Raw genomic sequence first — 22429 nt, 5'->3', positions numbered from 1 at the left:
TGAAAGACGAAATTGATAAATTGGACCTTGTTTATGTTATAAAAAAACTTTTCTGCATAAAGGGCACCATCAAGAAGATAAAAAGACAAAAAGGAGAAAATATTTGCAAATCATATATCTAGTAAAGTTTTAATATTGATATATTAAGTAATTGTATAAATTGTATAATTGCTACAACTCAACCACAAAAAGGCAAACCACCTGATTAAAAATGAGCAAAGGACATTAATTGTCATTTCTCCAGATTGAAACACAAATGGTCAGCACACACCCATGAAAAGACGCTCGGCATCACTAGACATCAGAGAAATGCAAACCAAAACCACAGTGAGATACCACCTCACACCTACCTACCGGGACGGTGAAATCAAATAAACAGAAAACAGGTAAAGCCCCCAAACAACAGCACAGGGGAATGAGTTCTGCGGGATGTTTTCCAGGTTGCGGGAAGGTGGAATGATGATTCGGCGAATGGATGATGGTTCAGCTGCCGCAAGAAGCTCCCAGCTGCTCCACTCCCAGGTGCATCCTTCCGAGACCGGAAACCAGCAGCTCGGACAGGTGTCTGCTGGGGGCGAGGGGAGGCTTGCTCCCGTGGCCTGAAGGAGAAACGAGCTGTGCCCCTCCGTGAACGTGGTCGGTCCCCACACAGGAATTTTATTCAGCCTTGAGAAGCAGTGACCTTCGGGCACAGGCCACAGCATGGCGAACCTCGAAGGCAGCAGGCTAAGTGAAGCGAGGGCAGAAATACGATGCTGGACGGTCAGTCCCCTGCGGCCCCAGACGCAGCGTGCGGTTGGGGGGCCGGGCGTGCTTGGATGGGTACAGTTTCCGTCTCGGGCGCTGAAAATTTCGGGAATCGTGCTGATGATGTACTTGCGAACGTCATTAATGCCCCTGCACGATACACCCACAATGGTTAAAATGGCGCATTTCGTGTCATTCACATTTTGCTGTCACCGCAACAGGAAGGTTAAACTCGGGACTCATATTCCCAAGGAAAGAAAGAGAGAGGCTGTCGGAGCCTCTGGGTTCCCGTGCTCGTGCGGCTGTCTGCCCGGAGTTTACGTGGGCCAGAGCGGGTGTGGCAGCTCCTAAATGTCATTTTAGCATTAAAAATCGTAGACCCCAGAATAATGACAGCTGTGCTTTTGGTAGTCATTCATTTAAAAACCTAAATGTCCTATTAACTTGGTGATAGTTGGGTGTGGACGCCGTGTGCCAACGTGCTCTCTCCGGGCGGCTGTGTGTGACTCTGGTCTTCGTCCACCTGCCGTCTTGTTTCCTGTGTCTTCTCGTCATTCGTGCAGAATTCGTGTTTGTGAAGCTTCCGGGACAATTTTCAGGCTGCGACCTTTCAGCGGTGACTCCTGAGCCGTCCAGACCACGGCACTGATTACGGGGGACCTCGGGGCCTCTGCCTTGTCGCAGTGGGGGGCCTCACGGGGTCAAGCCTGGTTTGAGGCCAGCTGCCCCGCCCCACACGGCTTGGGGCTGGGTGGCACCGGACCGAGGCGCCGGCTGCTCTCTGCCGCGGGCTGGGGGATCCCCGCGAGTGCCTCCCGCGGCCGGAGGCTGCCCCTGGGGCCTGGTCTTCGGAGCGCCCCTGCTCGGGTCTTCATGCGCCCTCAGTGTCCCTGGCGCCCGGGGGCCGTGCGAGGCTGAGGACACGGAGGCACCGGCCAGACCCGCCGCGCTGACCGCGGCCCTGGCACCGGCGGGCCTGGGTCGGGGTTGGGGGACGTGTGCCCCACGCCGCCGGCTCTGCGCCCTCGGGCCAGGCTCGTCACGCTGGCGCTGATGACGCGGGACGCGTCAGCACCGCGGCAAAGGTCACGGCCGCGGTGACCTGGCCAAGGGCCGAGCGCTGCAAAGTGCAGAGTGAGGACCGGACCCAGCGGAGAGCGGGGTCAGCAGGGTGGGTGCGGGCGCGCATGTGCGGGGGTGGCCGGGTGCGGGGCAGCCAGGGTGGCAGCTGCAGTGCTGCGGGGTGGTTAGCGCGGGGTACGGCGCGGTGGTCAGTGGGGGTGGCTGGGCGGCGGGGCCCCAGCACCTCCTCCAGGGCGGGCCGCTTGCACCAGCTGGAGCTGCCACGTGATGCCAGGCTCCTTTTTATTTTTATTTTTTAAAGAGAAGCTAGGAATTAGTTCGTTCTTCTGGTGTGTGCATGAGACAGCATGTAATTTCCGTTGTTGACGTCTAGTTTGCCGTTGCTTGTCAACCCTCTGTGGGGCATTAAAAGCCCTTGTGCGTCCAGACGTGGCCTGGACAGTCACCGGGCTGTCCCCGCGATGCTGGGGAGCAGCTCCTGAGGGAGACGCGGAACCGGTGTGTCCGTCCCCTCCTCGGGCGGCCGCCTCTCCCACATCTGAGAGTGTGAACAGCCCCGGCGCTGACACGGTTTCTGCTTAGGTTCACATGATCGTGGAATCCTTGTGTAGTGTAAGAGTGGCACGCGAACTAATTTTTCCAGATACGCAATATGAAGAATGCTGTGAAAGCCTCACTTATTTATTCTAAATAAGAGGTTACCTCCTAGACCAGCTCATCGCTGACAGCTACCAGGTCAGCTGTGTGGTGGACAGTTGGAGACCGTGTTGGACCAGCGGCTCTCTCCAGCCCGCTGCCCGCAGAGCTGGGTGTCCGCGTGTGTCGCCTCCGGCAGCAGCTCGGGGTGGAGGAGCCTGTCTGACTGTGGGAAGCGGGGCTGGCGGCCAGCCCGTTTCTTCGCCGGTCACCCAGGTGTAGGAAGAGCAGGGCTGGCTGCAGGTGAGGCTGTGATGCCCTCAAGCCCTCGGCTCAGGTGCCGCGTGACGCATCTCCTCTGGGCCCTGCTGGGCCTCGTCCTCAAGGGCCAAGCACCAGCTGGTCCTGGGATGCGAGCGAGTAAAGCAAGGTTGGACACTGGCATCTAAAGGGACTCTGCTCAGAGGAACAGGCTAGTGCTGCATGTTGCCACCTGCGTGAGCTTCTGAGAATGGTCCGTTCACGGAACACAGCGGGGAGAGGTGTCGCCAGGGCTTGGAGTAGCATCAGAGGACTTGGTTCATTCATTGCTTTTCCCAAATAGCGACACTTCCTGTTGCCCGGCAGGACAGACTTTAGACAGGAGGATGGCTCTGCCCTGGGAAGTTCCCTCTGCGCATTCGGGCCACTGCGATGGGCCACACAGACCGGGTGCACATGGACCGGCGCTCACGGTCCAAGAGCTTCGCTTCCTGCCGCTCGGAGGCTGCACGTCTGAGGTCAAGCAGACTGAGCGCCCCCGAGGCCCGCCTCCCGCCTCCTTGCACTGTGACCTGCACGTCCCCCATGACTAGCGATGGGGGCATCGTTTCATGTGCTTATTGGCCATTCGTGTATCTTCTTTGGAAAAATATCTACTCAGGCCCTTAGCTGACTTGGTGAGCTGAGTTTTTAAAGACCTTTTTGTTGTGTTTAGGGGTCGCCTGCGTGTTTTGGATACCGGTCCCTCATCAGATAGGTACGTGGTTTGCACCCTTTTCCCCAGTCCGTGGGTTGTCGTCTCCTCCCCTCCATGTCGCACTTTGATGTGTCCACGAAAGTCTGATGTTCTCGCACTATCTTTTTTCTAAGAGTTTTGTACTTTTAAGTCTTTAGTTCTTTGATCCATTCAGAGCTAATTTTTTAATGTGGTATAAAGTTTTGCTAGCAACAATTTCTCTATTTTGAGAATTTCTTTTTTTTTTTTTTGGCCTCCATTTTTGAAAAGTAGTTTTGCTCAACGTAAGATTCTTCGTTGGGTTTCGTGTTTCAGCACTTTGAAAACGTCATCCCGCGTTCTGCTGAGCTCCTTGTTTCTGGTGAGATGTCAGCTGTTAACCTCCTTTGGGTCCCCTGCACATGATAGATCATTTCTCCTGCTTCTTTCAAGATCTTCTCTTGGCTTTCAGCTTTGGCATTAGAGGGGTCTGGATACGGATCTCTGCCATTTATCCTACTTGGAGTTTGTCGAGCCTCTTGGTTGATAGACTGTTTTCTCATCAAATTTTGGGCCATTTGTTTCCAGCCGTGACTTCTTCGAATGCTTTCCTGCCTTGTCCCGTCCCGCTTTCTCTGGCGCGCCCATTGCACGTGCAGGGGTTTGCTGGGTGGCGTCCCCCTCGCTTCAGGGCCACGTTCGTCTCACGGTGCTCGCCGCATTCCGCGGTCTGCATCGCCGTGTCTCGGGTTAGCTTGTTCCCCTGCCAGTTCGAATCTACTGTTGAGGTTTTTCTTTCTTTTTTCTTTTTCTTTTCTTTTTTAAAAACTTCTGAGATTGGTTTTTTTAGTTTCATTTTTTATTTTTTAATTTTTCAGTTACAGTGGACGTTTGAGATTATTCTATATCAGCCTCGGGTGTACAGCACTGTAGCCAGACACACACAGTTCACAGGACGACCCCCGGCCAGCCCAGCACTGACCTGGACCTGCCACGGCCCCCGGCATCACTGACACTGCTCCCCGTAACTCCCCTGCACCCGCCAACCCCCCGCCAAACGCTAGTTCGTCATCTGTATCTGAGTCTGTTCGTTTGTTCCTTAGATTCCACATATAAGTGAGTTCGCAGGGCATCTGTCTCTCTCTGTCTGACTTGCTTCACTCAGCACAGTGCCCTCCAGGTCCATCCGTGTTGTCACAGATGCTGAGATTTCATTCTTTTCAGGGCTGAGTAGTGTTCCATTGAGTACGTGCACCACCTCTCTATCCAATTGTCTATCGATGGGCGCCCGGGCTGCTTCCATAACTTGCTATTGTAAATCACGTGCAGTGAACGTAGGGGTGCATAGGTCTTTCATAATTAGTGTTTTGGATTTCTTTGGGTAAATACCGGGTCATTGGTAGCTGTATTTTTAAGTTTTTGAGGAAGCTCAATCCAGTTTTCCAAAGCGGCTGCACCAATTTGCAATCCCTCCAACAGCACACGAGGGGTCCCTTTTCTCCACGTCCTCGTCAGCGTTGGCTGTTTGCTGATTTACTGATGTTGTCATTCTGACAGGTGTGAGGTGGTCTCTCATTGTGGTTTTAATTTGCATTTCTGTGATGGTGAATTTTTAATTTCAGTTACTGTACTTTTCGAGTTAGGAATTTCCGTAGAGTTTTTTTCCTACAGTTTTTATGTCATTATCGATATTCTCTATTTGAGGAAACCTTGGCAGTTATCCTCTCGGCGTGGTTTCCCGCCGTTCTTCGTAATGGATGTGTTGGGGTCTCTGTCGCGATGCAGCTGGCTCCATCATGGGCAGATGCTGCACCTGGTGGTTTTCTCTGTGTGAGCATCACACTTTCCTGCACTGAAACAGGACATTTTGGACGACATGGTGTGGGAACCCTGGATGCTGCTCTTTCCCCTGGGGCTCACTTCAGTTTATTCATCTGTTTTCTTGTTCAATGTTTTGGACACTTGCTGGACTATCTTAGTGACGTCTGCACCCCCTGTAGTGCGAAGCTTCTAAGGACACAGCCCCGCACACCGTCACCCAGATAGCGGCGGTGCCGGTGGGTTCTGTTTGGCTGTTTCTTTTCCTCTCTCCCTTCACGGTCCTTCTGCCTCAGGTGCCACAGCCAGTGGTGGGGGCCGCCGCTCCCCAGCTGATGCCTCTACTGTTTTCCGTGATGCCCAGGGGCATTGACTGTCCACAGTCTGATCCGCTTATCGTGGGCCTCCTGTCAGGGTCGGTTTTCGAGGTCAGTCCTTGGGGTTCGTTCTGGCCCCAGTCACCTTCCTCTGCGTCTTCCCGGCGATGTTACCTACCTCCAGGTAAGCGCGTCGCCTGGAGACGGACCGCTGCTCTCCTGAACACCCGCCGTCACGAGGGAGCCCTGGGCTTTCGCTCTCCGTGGTCTCCTTTGTGGAGAGCTGGGGCCCTCTGTCATCGTGGATGGGCTGTCCTTCGGCGTAGAATCTCCACGCCAGAGCCGGACCGGGCCGCCTGCTCTGTGAGTGCCGGCAGCCGCTCGGCTGGTCTTCTCGGCTTGCCGCTTGTCTTAGTGAGCTTGAGCTGCTGTAACAAACGCCACCGACCGCGAGGCTGAACTGAGAGGTGTCTGTTTCTCGCGGTGCTGGAGGCTGGAGCCTGAGGTCTTCGGTGCTGGCGTCCGTTTCTTGGTGCCGGCTCGTGTCCTGGGTTTGCCGTCACGTGGCTTTGTCTGATGCGTGTGTGTGTGTGCGTCAGGTAGATAGATACCTCATTTCTTTTTTTATGAGATCATTAACCCCATCATGGGGGTTCCACCCCAGGACCTCATCTAAACTGATCACCTCCCGAAGACCCCACCAGTTAGTACATCACATTGAAGATGAGGGCTTCGACATATGAATTGGGGGAGACAAACAGCAGTCTGTGGTGCCTGCCTTACAGAACCTTGGTACTCTGAGTGAGTGGGGGCGAGGACAGTGGGGTGCCAGTGAGCTTGGCTTTTGCCCCTGGCCTAGAGCTTCTGCCCTGTTAGTGGGCACTGGGTGGGAGAAAGATGCTCCCAGCCTCTGGGTGGCCCTCTGCAGGCCATCAGCCTCGTAGCCCAAGTTTGGGGAATGAGGGATGCTGGTGGCCTGGCCCTCCTGGCGAGGTGCTCGCAGGAGCCCGTCTTCCTGGCTGTGCCCACCTGGAGCCCACCTGGAGTGTGGCTTCTGAAATGCCGAGCTGGGGGGCCATGGGTTGTGTTCCTTGAGATTGTGTTTACTGTGGGCTATTTTTACTGAGATTTAGTTAATTTTCTTGAATAACTATTTCTCCAGTTGTTGCATGTCCTTAGCACAATTTCCAGACTTCAGATGGTTGCTTTTTTTTTTTTTACCTCCTGGGTGCGTGACAGCACCTGGTGGCCTCCCGGGTGCGTGACAGCACCTGGTCTTCTGAGGTGGTCTCCCATCCAAGTACTAACCAGGCCCGACCCTGCTTAGCTTCCGAGCTCAGACGGGACCGGACTTGTTCAGGGCAGCACGGCCGTAGACGGGTGGTTGCTTTTCAATAAATGCTCTCGCCTGTTGTGGCTGTTTCAGCGGGGAGCCGTCCACAAAGCTCCTCACAGCCTGGCCTGCAGGTGGGACCCCAGTTCACGGATGAGGGGGCCTGGCTGGTCACAGCATACTGATCGGGGAAGCGTGAATTAAAACATCAGTTGTAGTTTTACGCCTGTCATGGTCACAGAAGTGGAAGAGCTAATGATCCAAATAATGCTGAGATATGGGAGACAGCAGCTCACACATCGCACGCCGAGTGCACGTGCAGCCGTGGCGAGGGTGACGTGCCCGTGTCCAGCAGAGCTGGCACCACGTTGCCTGCAGCCTGAGAATGTCACCTTTGTGTGTTGGTCCTCGGGGACGTCTTACACACGTGCCCAAGGATGTGTGATATTTCCGGGTCATCGCTGACCTGCACGCAGCACTCGAAAGGGTTGCTGTGTACAGATGGGTGGGTGCCAGCATTGTGAGGGTCGTATCGTGGGGTGTCATCGTGTGCCCTGGAACACACTGTCACAGTAATTTGTGGTTAAAGACCGGGAACATGTCACAGCATGGCGTTGGCCAAGTCCGAGGTGCGTAACACTGGTGTCTGGAGGGGGCGGCGAGGTGGGCTGCTGCTGAGCGAGGCCTGGCCGCACCCCCCGTGGGCGTGGGGAGCCCCTCTGTGGGAACCCCATCCCCGGCACTGTGCCATCTGTGCATCTTCCTTCTGAACCACTTACCGCATCGTAGAAACTCACCGCGACGATCACTCAGGAAATAACTGTTATTCTGCTCAGGCAGGCTTCCTCCTGCTTCTGCTTTGCTCCATGGTCTGCGGTGCTTGGCCGTGATGCCACATGACGTGCGCTGACCGCTTTTGTGCGAGCTCTCGCAAGGCCAGCACGCCGCCGTAAGCTGCAGCGCTGCGAAACACGTGGAAACTGTCTGAACACTTCAGGCTTAAATTCGGATGACTTAAAAAATGTACAGTTCATGAAACATCTTGTATTGGTGTTTATGCATCGAGCTATGTCTGAGGCGGGTGGACAGTCAGCCTGCGTGGGTCGACTCAGGTCCAGACGTGGGCGTCCACCGGGTACATGTGATGCAGAGGTCCCTCCCTCCATCCCAGGGTGCGTGTCCCCAGTTGTCGGGAGCAGTGTCGAGGGGTCGTTCTGAGCACAGAGGGGGTGGCACCTGGGTGGTGAGGGCAGCTCCTGGCGTGTCCTGGGCGGTTGCCGTGGGTGAACGTCAGTGGCCGGTTAATGGCTAGACCCCCCAGAAAATCAGTACAAGGATCTTTTAAGGCAAATAACGATTGACAGAAATCCAGGAAGCAATTCGGAAGTTGGGGTTCCAGGAACAGAAGGCCGGCAGGGTCCCCCTGGGGCCTCAGTGGAGGGCGTCGGCTTCTCGCAGTTCTGGGTGGGAAGCCAGAGAGGGACGCTGGCCAGGGTGTGTTCAGCACTGACGGGTGGCGTGGTCATTCCCCAGGAGGGAGTCTGTCCTTAACCTTGAATGCAGGAAAGGTGACGTTTTGTTTGGCCTGTAAGCTGTTATGTTTTGATCTGGTTTTCTATTTGTTTTTCATTTATACGGGACCTTTGAGGAAGTTCGGGGGGACAGGAGTGAATCGGCACCTCCGTGGGTTAGGGACTCATGGAGGGGGCCGTGTGGGGACCTCAGTGAGTCAGACGCGTCACCCTTCTGCTGTGCGGGCAGACCGCAGGGCGACCAACAACCAGAGCCCCCACCATATCCTTCCAGGCACGCGAGCCTGTCCCGTTCTGGGGGTCAGAGAGGACAGCTACGTGGCGGCAGAAGCCACTTGATGTGTCCTCGGCGTCCACTGGTGGCCTCCTGGATGCATGACAGAAAACGTAGTGGGTGCAGCGGAAGCCCCACCACCGGCTGCGGCCGTGCTGGCCGGGTTCCTGCAGCTGGGTGGCCTGCCGTCAGCGAGCCAGCTCTGCACAGGCAGCGTCCCTGCGGTGGGAGCAGCGGGCCGCAGGCCGGGTCGCTGTGGGTGGGCGTCACACTGCCGGTGACAGGCCCTCTTATCCCTGGGCGGTTCCCTAGTGGCCCCTTCCAGGCCCTCCTGGATGTTTTCTGCAGAGTCTGCTCGTCCTGGTGGAGAAGGTTCGGCACTGTCCCGCGTGTTACAGTTTGGTTGCACAGCGCTAGCCGGTGAGGCGGGCCTGGGGACGCGGGCTGGGGACGCGGGCTGGGGACGCGGGCTGTGGGTGTTTCTTACTCTGTCTCCACATCGCACAGCCTGTCTCGGGCGGCGCAGCGTCCCTGCCCAGCGTGCACGTTCCTCGGGCCGCGCGCGCGTGCGTCGGGTGACATGGGAGGGGAGCGCCACATCTCCGCGTCATCGTGCGGGGCTGCGCGATTTCAAACGCTCGTTCGGTTTGTTTCAACCCCGGGATGAAAACGTGTGTGCGGAGCCGTCGTTTTGACTTCTGCTATTGAGCGGGTTTTATTTACATGACAGTAAGTCGTATGTTTGTTAAAGATTTTACTAGTATTTCTTTGTATTAATACTTCGTATTTATGACTAATAAATACTATATTGTTTGGCACAACATACCACTAATGTCAAACTCATGACTTGATTAGATAATTAGAATTAAACTTTCACGTTCAAAATTTTTGCTTATATTTTCTCCAGTGTCTAAAGGCTGTTAACATTTTTTCCTTGTTATTTCTTGACTCTGGTTAATAAAGAGGTTTGATTTCTAAAGATCCTCATAGAAAGATAAAGAACATCAAAGAAAATGGTCAATATCACCTCGCTTTTCTGAATCAAAGCGAGGTGCAAACAATGAGCGACGCCACAGAAGCACGTGGGCCTCGTTGCCGCCGCGGCGAAGCGCTGTGGTTAGCTTTCTCGTGTCCACGGCCCTCTTCCAGTCTAAGTGTTGCAAGGACCACGTTATTCTGTGGATGGTGGAGGGTGACGGTAACGGGGTAGGAGCCGTCACACTGAAGAGAGGAGGGGTTCAGTTCTCTGTGACACGGTGTCTCTCTTGAACACCTACACGCCAGGCTCAGGAATTAAGTTACTTCTTGGGGCCAAACAACACACACACACACAAACACACACACACACACACACAGAGTTGGTGTAAGGCCCATGTAATTGTTGCTATGGGAACGAAAACCTCATTTCTTGACATATGTTTGTTAGAATTTTCCGCAGCAAGAATTATTTAACCCAATTTTTGTGCTGTAATTTTATTTCCTTGTTTAAAAGAAAAGGTCACCTGCACTTAGGAGGTGATGCCACTTCCATCCGCGGGCGGGAAGGCCTGGCTCCTGCTCTCCAGGGCTCCCCACAGCCGGTGGCATCTGGACGGGCTCCCAGCTCCAATCCTCCCTCAGACCCTGCGAGCGAGGCTCCGGACTGGCTCTGGAGTTGATGACAAATGCTAAAGAGTCACCAGACTCTTTCACTTATAAATACCCCCAAATGTTGTAATATTAAGGTATTTCATGTTATTTCACGTGAATACATATTTTAAGGTTAACCATCCTCAATTATTAGTCAGTCTCTGCACTACTTGATTTTAAATACTTCAATTCTTGATGAAAATAGCTGAGAAACAAATTTGGGTTAAATTATTGTCATGGAAAATTCAAATCAGCACGTGGCAAAACACCAGTCATACCTTACGTGCCATGGCCCCTGAGGCCGAGCCGCAGGGCCGGGGTCCAGGGGGGGAGCGCTGTCCGCTGTCTCTCTCGTCACTGGCTTCTGACTCATCATGCTGCTCTCGGGAAGTTACTGTCTGCCAATCACACGCCCATCTGGAATATTTTAAGGCACATAGATATTTCTTGGACCCAGTTCTCCTCAAGGACACTTTTGAGGTCTGTCCAGACCGCCTTCAGCTTTCCCCGTGCTGTCAGCTATCAGGGGACCAGAAATAAGGTGTGCGCCCCAAACAGCTCAGCACACACCTGGGGTCGGAGACGGTGCTCGGCCGTGCTGGAAGGCGAGGACAGCGTGGCGGCCGTGACGGTCGAGAGGCCGTCGCTCCCCGCGTGACGGAGGCCGCAGTTCACAGTTCACGCGCCGCCCTGGGGCGTCCGCTTCTTCCGGGAGGGGATTCAGCAGACGGCCCTTCGATGCGGGCGGTTTCAGCTGCTCGCAAACCTTCCCAGCTCCTTCCCCTCACCCCAAATACTGGTAAGCGCGGCCCGTGTGCTGCTGCTGAGGGTTGCTAAAGTCAAACAAACTTTTAATTGCTGAAAATATTACAGACTATTTTTTGCTCCCTCTGTTCCCTTGGAAACGGAGTGAGAGCGCTGTGAAGGGCGTAAAGATGCAAGTCAGCATGTCTTTCATGTGTCTTGGCTTAGTCTTTGTCTTCACGGTTTTAAAGTAATTTTGTAATACTGTAAACACAGGAAATGATCACCCATGACTGTTTTCTGAGTCTAAAAAGCTGGGCGCAGAAGACATGTAGTTTCTTGACGTTTTGAATACGAAAGGGGATTTGTTTTTTTACTTCATCTGACCGTAGTGGCCTTTAAACTGTTAATAGAATTTAACTGAGTAGATTTGAAGATCCAATGGGCTCCGTGGAACGATTCGCATCTCGTCCAGCAAGCGGACGGCCACTGAGGGCTGACAGGAGGCGTTTGGAAAACGCAGGACAAGGACAAGGAAGCCACAGGCTCCGAGGGAGGACGGAGGCGGCCGGAGCAGAGAGGGCTGCAGGTTTCCGCTGGCCGCTCGGTTTCCACTGGCCGCTGGTCGCTGCCTCCCTCCTGCGGGGTGATGGATGGGGGTGAGCGCTCCTGCAGGCCTCTCGGACCCCGGTTCTAGTCGTTTTATTTATGTGCCTTTATTTTCACAGGACTGAGGTGCTCGCTCTTCCAACGCATCCAGGTTTTTCTTGTTTAGTTTTTTTTTTTTGGTGCGCACAAGGGAGTTAATTTCCTGTTCCACAGTTTCCTCTGTGTTTTCCCCTGGGACACAGCCGTCCCAGGCTCTGGGAGCGGTGCCGGTGCTCTTCCGCGTCCTGGGGGAGGGCGCCGGTCACCCTGCCGGCGGTCGCGGGACAGGACAGCCCAGGGCGTCCGTCTTACTGCTGACAAAGGGCATGATGCTAGAGAACAGGTGAAACTATTTTTGGCTTCCAGTTTCTTGCTTTCAACATAATTGAAAGAGGACATAATGGCGTTATCAGCTAATTAATGAAAACGCTTTCCGACGGTCGATACGCGGTGATTCCTGAAGAGGTTCCAAGAAACGAGGGTCATTGCCGTGAGCAACGCTTACGTCGACTGCCGTCCGCTGATTAATCTGCGTTTCTCAGTGCTCATGCGATTAAAAAAGTCATTGGTGCCGACTGTTTCCTTCCCTAGGAAGTAATATTTATCCTCGAGTACACTAATGAATTGGGAAAAATCTCTATCCGTCTCACTGAGGGCACATTTCCAATTAAATTTTAATGTTTATGTTTAATACTCATTCATCAGAATTTGTATTACGTTTATATCTTAGGGTCGATTATGCACCTCCAAGAATAGTGATAATTTAGCCAAGTAAAAATGTTTTTATCATTTAGAATCTTTATGTAAAAGAAAATTACAAAATACCTTTCTGATTATCCGTGCATCCACACGTGTATGCACAGGTGTGTGTGTGCACGCGTGTGCATGTGTGTGTGTGTACACACACACACAGGACACCTTTCGAACCTGAACATGTGGTACAGTGGGATTCGGTTCTGTGGAAGATGGTGGGGTGGAAATAGGGTTCGAGGTCGAAAATGGACCGTGTGATGTTTCAGACCATTAAAGACGACCTTGTTCCACGCTTTTGAATGGGCGGAGGTCGGTGAGTTGGGGTGGCATTCAGATGCCAGGCGGGGGGCAGACTTTTCTGTCTTCCACCTGCCTCCGGGTGGGGGTGTCAGGCTCTGCGTCACGTTGTAACCAGGACCACAGCGTCCTGTCATTCTCGTCCTGTTCTCTGCTTCGTTCAGTCATCAGAGTGACTACAGAACTTGCGTGTTGTGTTAGACACACCAGCGGGTCCTTTCATGTCACGGGCTCACGGTTTTCCCTCACGAGGCAAACCGCGCTGCCCGCTGCTGCTTTGTCCCCACCTGACACAGTCATGCCGTCTCGAGGTGACTCTTCCTGTGGAACACCTGTCGCGTGTTCCCCTAAGTCACCTGCACGCAGGCCCTCGTGCCTGTGGGGACCGCGCCAGGGTTTGCCTGCCTGTCCCTGCCGCCTGCCCTCATGGCCGCCGGTCTGCTTCCCAGCCCCGTCTGGTGACATGCTGGTGTGCGGTGGTGTTAGGAGCCGCCCACTGTGGGGGAGTCTGGCCCCGTGTTCTGCTGCGTGAGCGTCTCCCGTCCCCGCCCCGTGTGACCGCAGGCCGGTCCGCTCCCCCAGAGGCCAGGAGCACCCCGCGTGGTCGTCCTGCCCCGCGCAGTGCTGCTGAGGGACAGCGGTCTGAACGTTCCCGGAGGACGCGCGGAAGCCGGGCCCGCGCTGGGCGCCCCGTTTCCGGCCCGCCCTCCCCTCCCTGAGGGGGCTGCCGCCGCCTCTGCTGTCTCCAGGCGTCCGTGTGAGCGAGTGAACACGTGCGTGACGCGTGTGCGTGTGACGTGACCGAGGTCGCGCCTCGCGCTCCGCGCCGACGTGCTGGGCGGCCGTCCCTGCGTGATGCGCGCGGGACCCGCACGCCGTCCGCACAACCTGCGGAAACGGCTTCAAGCCTAAGGAGAGTGTGGAGGGGACGGTGCCGCGCCCGCGTCGTCGCCGCCTCCCGGGACACGCGCGCTCCTCCCTGCCGCGAACCGCACGAGGGCCAGCGGCACGTGTCGCCGCGCGTCCCTGCACGGTGTCCTGGAGCGCGCGGCTCCGCGCTGCCTCGTCGGGGCCGCCGCCCGCAGTGTGTCCGCGCAGTGTGTCCGCCGGGCGCGTCCCGGCTTTGTCACGGGCCCTGGCGGCCTCCCCAGCAGTCGCCCCGGGGCGTGGTCGGGTCGGGGCCAGACGCCGCGTGTGGTTGTCGTGCCTCATTCGCCCGGCATGTTCCCCGCGTCCGTTTGCGTGGTGCGCGTTAGCGCGGGCGCGTGGCGAGCGTTTCCCGGGTCCCCGGGTCCCCGGGTCCCCGGCTCACGGGCGCGTTGGTGTCCTGCGTTCGTTTCCGGACTGAGCAGTGCTGTGACGGGCGCCCTCACAGCCTCGTCTTCTGAGCCTGTGCGGTTTCCTGACTCGACGGACCGCGCGTTGGTGGCTTTGACAGACGCCGCATCTCCCGGTTCAGGTGTCAGCCACCTTTGTCTTGCACCCGGCGAAGCGCGGTCCCGCCACCGTTCCCATTAACATTCCCGGTTCCTCGTGAGGTTCAGCCTCGTTATGTAGTTTTTCAGATGTTGGCACGTGTGTGGGGATTAGGTGCTGCCTCACAAATCCCCTTTTCGTGTCCTCGTCCTGTTTTTAAAGCTGTGCTAGTGCGTCCCCTTCCTCGTGGAAGGGTCGCTGGTTGTCACGTCAGTTGAGACTCTTAGATTTTCTGAGTAGATCAATTGTCGGTAAGTTCTGATTCATTTCTCCTTGTCCAGTGTTTATATTCCTAATGTTTTTGTCTCATTAAGTGGCTTAGGACAGGCAGCGTGGTGTTAAAAACTCAAGTCACTGTGAACGTCCTTCTGTGATTTTTGACTGTAATAAAAATCATTCTAGTCATAGATGACTGTTTGCCACATATCTAAGGTCAATAACCTTTTACAAACAAAACCGATTCCCCATTCATCTTAGTTTAGAAATTATTCTAAAAATCAGGAATTGTGTTGAAAGTTTTAAGCTGCTTGTCCAGTACCCGCATGAGTACGGTTATGCCCCTCCTTAATACCTTTCCAATGAAATAATAGATATTCTGACGTTGAATCGCTTTTTACTTCAGAGCCATGATGTATTATTTTAATACACTGCTGGATGCAGTTTGCTGACGCCTCGTGGAGCATTTCTGCATTTTCATCGATGCGGAGGGCATTTTGCCGTTGACCATGTTCGATGCACAGTTGCCATCAGCGTTGTCCTCAGCGAGGAGAGCTGCGTGCGCCCCCGCCCCCGGCCGGGGTTCTGTGAGCTGTCGCCCCGGACGGTTATCCGCTTGGGCCCACAGTGACCCGACTCGGCTGCGTTCCCCGGTCTCCCTCCCATTCTATTTGCCACGGGCTCTTCTCCACCTCTCCTTAATTTCTATTCATTTTTCATCTCGCTGATGTCTGTCTTCCAAAGAGTGTCTTTGTTAACATCTGTGAGTGGGAAAGCTTGTAGTCGTGGGTGACTAAAAATATGTTTATTCCCACATAAAATCTAATTTTACCGAGCATCGGGATCCGAGTTTGCCGTCATTTTCCTCCAGCACCCCTCGGCGAGGCTGGTGGGACGCCGAGCCCCCTGCCCATCCGTCCTCTGCGAGGCCCTCCCCGCCCACCTGGTTTAGCGCGTGGCTGGGCCGCGGCTCATCAGTGCCCGGCGCTCCCGGGGCCCCTCCCAGCCCAGGCCGCTTCGTCCCTCCTGCTCCTTCCCCTGGTCTCTCTCTGCCCCTCTCGTCCCCCTGACTTTCCTGCAGGAGGCACGTCACATTGCCGCTGGGCCCCGTGCGTCACCCTGCCCGGCACCGTGCCACCGGAGGGGGCCCGGCTGGTTACTGTATAGCGTGTGTTATCATTCAGCCGTGTGACGACGATGATTCTTGTCACTCCTGGTGCCCGTGCTCTGTGAAGTCCGAGCTGGTGAACACCGGGCCACCGCTCCGCAGGGACATGCGGGGCGGGGCCTGCGGCCACAGGCTTCATCAGGCAACAGACACACGGCGTTCTATGCATGTGTCTGTTTAAAACCCTGCATTTAATGTATATTAGCGACTCATTCCCGTTGAACTTACGGCCAACACATGACAACGGACGCCTGAACAAAGCCCACCTAACACGTACGATCTCCGTGAGGCTCAGCACAGACTCTTGTACTTCGAGACGCTGGACGCAGGAAGCCCGGGGTCGTCTGAAACAGCAAAACCACCAACGAAAGCACAAGAAGTGCCATCAACAGACTGCAGTAAGGACACGTGTGCCACACAGAGCCGAGACCTGTGCCAGGCGACTCGAATCCATCGTCACTGCACATGGCTCCATGCGAGCGTTGGTGTGGCAGGTGAAGCCACACACGGGCTCCAGTGACCAGGGGAATGGACAGGCAGTCAGTTTGCTCAGTCTCTCCAAACATGGGGAGGGGCCTGTCACCCCGGAAACCCCTGCACCGCCCGGGAGACGCTTTCCCACCGTGCCCGAGGCAGGCGTGCTGCCTTCTGTCGCGGGGGGGCAGTTTTGTCTGTCCCGAAGCCACGTGGACTCAGCAGCATAGATGTCTCGCTCGATCCTTCCCGTCCTGGACGTGCTCACACTGTGGCACGTGCTGGCACATGTCTCCGTTGTTACTGACAAGTGTTTGGTGTGAGTGAGTTTGCCACGATGTGCTCATCTGCTGTCCTCGGCTTGTCACCCTTGCTGGCCCTCGCCGGTCAGCTGCTTGGGCACCTTTGTGGAGCGTCTTGTGGGCATCCGTCTCCGTGTCTCTGGCGAGTCCCTGCGGGGCACCGCGGAGCCGCACTTTCCGGCCCAGCGTGTGGTCGGGTCATTCTCTCGGTTTGACCATCCGGGGCCTGTCGTGTTTTTGGGGCCACCCCTTGTCTTACTGCATGACTGTCCAGACAGTGGCTGGGGCCCGCTTGTCCTCGACCCTGGTCCCCAGCTCTGTGCTCGGCCGAGTGGCATTGTGTGGCCAGCCCCAAGCGGGCCGGCAGCCGCGTTTCTCTGAGGCTCGCCGCCCACCGATGTTTTCCTGGCACTCGGGGAGCTTGGACCCTTCCGACCTCGGGTTTCGCGTGGCTGGGGGCAGCTTGGTTCGCGTTGGGATGAAGAGACTCCTGGAGGTCCCCACGTTGTCACTGGCCGTGTCACCCAGCCTCGGGCCAGTGCTAGCGCCTCCTTGTGGGTGAGCTGGTTTCCTCTGAGAAAGCCAGGACCCCGAGGAAGCTGGCGTGTCACCCCCATAGAGCTTCCCTCAGCCTGGGCCCGGTTCCCGGCCTCCCACGAGCTTGTCACCCGCCACTGAGCCGGGTGAGCGTGGGTGCTCCCGGCGTCACCTGTCTGCCAGGCGAGGCTTCATTCACACGTATGCGCGGGGCCTGTGGGGAAAGCCGCACGGCAGAGGGTCGGACGGCCCGGGGCAGCTCGAGGGCCCCGGACACGTGGGGCGGGGGTGGCAGAGGGAGGGGTCAGGAAGGAAGCGGCAGACACGGGCCCCTTCGCGCTCCGTCGGGGGCTGGCACCGGGAGCCCAGCGGAGCCGGCACAGCGATGTGTGTTTTGCTAAAACGCGTTTTGCCACAGATGCACATGATGTGGCCGGTGGGGCCTGGACGCACATGGGACGTTCTCTGTCGCGGGCTGACGCTGTGGTCACGCTCGGGGCGAGAGCTGCCGCAGAGCTCACATGGGAGAGCTACCTTGAGAATGCGCTGCCTCGGGTGACGTTTGTAGGCTCTGGCATGAGTCGGCCTTTCGCAGGCGGCCACTGCACGCTGCTCAGTGTCCCCTCGTGCTGTTGCAGTCCAGCCGCATGGCCAGGGTGGTCTCCGCAGCCCAGTTCGTGTTCCCTCCCGAGGCGCGAGATGCCGCCATGGCCCCCCGGATGCATGTGCAGTGCCGCTCGCGGTCCCCGAGCTGCCGGTGGCCGTGCGGAAGGCGGTTAGCCGTGCTTAGCTCGGGGAGGAGGCTCTGCCAAGCCGTTACAGCTGGCTCTCAGTGTGGGGTCAGTGGACGGAGCCATGTGCTCAAAAAGCGCTGACAACCGCTTGCGACACGCAGCCGCCACCTGGGACCCACACACTTGCTGAGGATGGAGTCCTCCCAGCCCGAAGGGGCCCCGGTCCTGCTGTCCAGGAAGCCGAGGCTGACATGGCCAGACGCCTGCCTTGGTGTCCACTCAGAGAAACCTGTGTGTGCCTGTGTGCTTAGTGTGTGCGCAGGTGTGCACCTGCACAGGTATGTGTACATGCGCCCGCGCTGGCTTCTGAGGGGCCGGGTGGTGGCTCGTGTCAGAGGTTGGAGGGCACAGGACCTCTGGGTCCGCTGGAAAGCAGCTGCTCCTGCCCGGCTGTGTCCCCTGCCTGCAGCAGGAGCGTGGGTGTCCACTCTGATGAAGACCGGCGTCCGCAGCGGCCTGTCTCGGGGACGTCAGGCGCCGTGTCCGGCTGAGGCCGCCAGGGACCCCAGCATGCTGCGTGAGCTGTCTGCTGCCTGGGCACCCCTCGCGTGGGCTGGCTCCTCACTGGGAGCCCCGGGAGCGGATGCGGGTGGCTTAGTGTGTGTGCCTCCTCCCTCGGGGACTGCGCGGGCTGCATCCTCGTCGCTCCTGCTGCACCTGGCTGCGTGATGGTAACCGGCACCGAGCGTGGCCTGTCCGCGTTGTTTCCGGCCCCCTTCCCACGTGTCCAGTGCCCGTGAGGGTCGGGTCTGCCACCTACAGCGCTCACGGCCGCCGATGGAAGATTGTTCCTCAGTCCCTTATTGTCACGCCTCTCAGGAGCCTTTTTAGATGTTCTCCCCCAGCTGCCACCCGCTCAAACACACTTGTAATACTGAGCTGCACAGGACCCCTGAGCAGGGCGGGGACGCAGGGGGTGGGCGGTGGCATGTCGGGCGGTGCTGTAGCCTGGGAAGAGGGAGGACTGCGGCTCGGGGGGTGTGGCAGGCGCCCGGGGGGCGGGGGGGTCGTTGGGCCCCGCGGACGTTGTGGGATTCAGGAGGCAGATGATTCCAGGAGGCCAGAGAAAGCAGATACTGGGACAGCTCGTGGAGAGTCCACAGAGGGTGGACCGATTACAGCGCAGTGTGACGTCCGTGCCTCCATCGTCTGCAGTGGGGCCGCGTCCACCTGCCCAGGTTTCGGAGCAAGACCAGCGGGCATGGCCCCTGCAGGGCGAGCATGCGGGTGACTGTGTGGGGTGACTGCACAGGGTGACCATACGGATGGCCATGCGGGTGACTGTCAGTGCAGGATGGCCGTGCGGGGTGACCGTGTGTGGTGGCCGCCCTGCCTGGAACCTGAGCCAGCGCAGCTCCGTGTTCGCTGACCGTGGACACAGTGCACGGCCGGCCGCAGGAGGGAGTGTAGCATGCGTGGGAAGCTTCTGTCCTCACACCTCGGCAGCGCTGTCCGGCTGCTCCCCGCGCCCCGGAGTGCACCCCCACGCTGGGCCCTGCGCCCTGACCCTGAGCCCCTCCTCGTCCCGTCCATGTCCCCAGGTCCCGGCGGTTTTGGCTGCTCCCCTCCCTGTGCCACCATGTTCGGAGACCTCAGGTGTTTTTCCCGGAGCGGCCCTGAGCTGGCCTTTCCCTGCTCAAGTCCTTAGTGGGTCCCCACCGGCCGGAGGCGAAGTCCGGTTTCTGAGCCACGGGCAGCCCCAGCCTGTCTCACGTTGCTTCCGCTCACTGTCACGCCCGTAAGCTGTGGCCCAGCACAGGTGCTAGCTGTCCCCAGACACACTCACACGTCTGACACCCCTCCTGGGGCGTCGCCGCTGCGGTGCGGTCAGGTTTGGCCCTGAGGCCACCTCCTCCCCGTGGACCGTTCTGTGCGTCTCCGGCGCGGAGCGGTTTCTGCCGACCTGGAGTTCGCGCCGCGGTCCGTGTCCGCCTCCCTCCTCCAGCTACAGCGTTTTCCTCCCCCGTCATGTTTTGCTCGTGGCTTAGCCCTTGCTACGTACAGTGTAAACGCTATAAACGTAGCGTCTACATCGGATTCGTTTTTGTACCTTGTGCACGTATAATCTTTCATCCAGTCTTTGTTGATGGAGCGGGAAGGGACCACTGAGGCCACCTGCGGTCCAGCCGCCCCGTGTACACGAGCACATGGACGCTGCGGCGAGCTTGGTGACGGCCCCGGAGTCGGTGCTGGGCCGGCTGCGGGAGGCGGGCCCGTAACGTGCACGTTCAGAGCTTTGCTTTGAAGTTCAAGTTCATTGTTGGTTCTCTCTTGTATAAAACTCAAATCACCGGATACAGCTGGTATCAAGAGGCCACCTCAGTGGATTGGCCTTCCCTGGAATTAGAAATACTTGGGCCAAAGGGACGTTTTCCTCTCTTAGCCAGGGAGATGCATTTCCCCCGAACCCTGTTTCTGCTCTGACATCTGTGCCGAGAGTCACGAGTGCCATGCGTCCTGCACTGTCGATTAGGACCCGACATCGCGCTGACACCGAGGAGCTACAATTCAAGGGCTTTCAAGAGAAATTTGAAGTCAAGTGGTGGATGAGGAGATGCACGAAGTGACCACCTTCGTCACCCTTCCCAGGTGACGCTCAGAGCATGTCCTGGGTCTGCGGAGACCCTGAGGCCTTTTGCTCCTGAGAGGGGCACTGGAGGGCACGTCACCTGGGAAGGGGACAGCCCTGGGGGCCACTGGGCAGGGCTGTGCCTTCTGGGGCCCCTGGGGGCCTGATGTTGTCAGCCGCACGCATGGTGGGCGGGGGTCCCAGTGTGTCTGCCCCGTGGAGCCCTTGCCCATGGGTGGAACACAGGGACGGGGGGCATGGCCGTGTGGGGTCCGCTTGGGGCTGGGGGCTCATGCAGCCCGCATTTACCCAGCCTGGGTCTTAAACGGCCGGACAACGGTTTCTCGTCGAGAGTGATCCCTAATTTGCCCAATAACAATATTTGTACTTAAAACCGAGCCACTCGGAGCCGCTCACTTTCGGTCAGGAGCTCGCCCTCGCCGTCCGTGTGTTTTTATTTGCCACCCCGTGCACGGGAAGATCGTCAGTGACTGTGTGTTACTGTCAGTTCTTTGTTCGTTGCTGAGTTAAGTTATTCTTTTCCAGAATGAGTAATCGCCAGTAATGGAGATGAAAAAGAAAAGGCGTGTGACGTGAGTCCGTGTAAACGGGGCACAGTTTACTACGTATGAGGGACCGAGCGTGAATAAATACTGCTGCAGTTGAGGGCGGGTACATGTGTGTGTCTCCGTGTGTGTCTGTGTGTCTCCGTGTGTGTCTGTGTGTCTCCGTGTGAGTCTCCGCGTGCGTCTCTGCGTGTGTCATTTCATGCAGCCCATAGTTTCTAGTTTTTTACACAGCATGACCTATCTGGTTTCAAGTGCTTACTTGGTGGCATAGCATTGGAAAAAAAGACAGCATTACAGATAAAATGTCTCCAACATGAGTGAACGTGACTGAAGTCCATGAAAAACGGAGTGACGGCCACGAGAGCCGCCCGCCCAGCACGGAGCAGCGGCCTGGCCGGCACGTCGCCCCCGGGAGGGGACAGAGGCCCCGCGGTCCTGCGTGCGGCAGCCTCTTCCGTCTCTTGAGCCGTCACATTCTGTTCTTTGGAACAGACTCTGTCGTGGGAAGCACCGTCTCGTCATTCACGTGACCTGCCAGAGGGAGTGGAGTGTCCTCGTGCCAGTGTGCGTGTGGTCAGTGACGGGCTGCGGCCAGGAGCCCCCGCCGGCCGCCATGCTCAGACCCTCCTCTCAGTGGAGTCGCCCTCCAGTAAAGCGGGGTCGGCCCGGTCACCGCGGACCCTTTCAGAGGTCCCTGCTCGTGCCCTGGGCGCCGCTGTGTGTCGGCCGTGTGTCCGGGACGGGGGCCGTCTGCCACCGAGCCAGCGCTGCCCGTGGCCTCCTTCTAGTCCATCTGGTTCCAGCAATTCTCACAGCCTTTGATAATTTAATATCGTTCAGAACTCACGTTGTGCTGAAGCCGTTTACTATCTTAGTCATTAAGTAAAATATGAAGCCAAATGTAAGTCACTCACCCGGCACACTCCATTACCCCATTCGGGGACACTTGCAGATGTGAGGGGGACAGTGCCGGGTGCTGCAGCTTGGACCCCTCTGCCGTCCATTGATTTTGAAGTACGTTTTATCAATGAAACTTCATCACACCGTAAATTGTTTTTCTATAATCCTTATTTATGACTTACGCCACAGCGCGATTTTCCAAAACCTTTGTTTGCAAATTGTATTTAATGCTGTTTTCAGCACGATAATCGAGTCTAAACAGGTCTAACTGCGTTTTTTGTTCACTTTGTGTGTTGATGGCCTTTTAAACTGAGGACAGGGGAAGAAGGACCGTCGTCCCGGTGACTCGTGCGTCAGCTTTTCAGGGTCCCCGTGCAGGCACCTCCAGACTCGGCGTCCACTCGGAAACCCGCATTGTCCGTGACGCCGTCTGCAGGTTGGGGACATTTTTACCTATGAGAGGGAGGCTGACCGGAGCTTGGTGAACAGAGATAGCTGGACATAGCGGCGGAAGTGGGCGTCCCACTGTGACACCCACGGGGACGAGTGTGCGGCCTGGACGGCCACACGGAGGACGGAGGGGCCAGTGCCCAAGCCGCCCTCTCTGCTCGCTTGGTAAGGACGCTGACTCTGAGCT

At 57.0% G+C, this 22429-nt stretch overlaps 1 protein-coding gene and 1 pseudogene across 1 annotated transcript in view; one reads left to right on the top strand and one right to left on the bottom strand.

The window, feature by feature from the left end:
* The window catches only part of DLGAP2 (DLG associated protein 2), a 317447-nt gene that overhangs the window by 31425 nt on the left and 263593 nt on the right, over window positions 1-22429 (top strand). The window lies entirely within an intron of this gene.
* On the bottom strand, window positions 6837-6955 carry LOC120614505 (uncharacterized; annotated as a pseudogene).

This window comes from Pteropus medius, unplaced genomic scaffold (assembly GCF_902729225.1).
Source record: "Pteropus medius unplaced genomic scaffold, Ma_sr-lr_union100, whole genome shotgun sequence".
NCBI lineage: Eukaryota > Metazoa > Chordata > Mammalia > Chiroptera > Pteropodidae > Pteropus > Pteropus medius.
The sequence above is the reverse complement of the archived record's forward strand: the minus strand, read 5'-3'. Positions and strand labels throughout refer to the sequence as shown.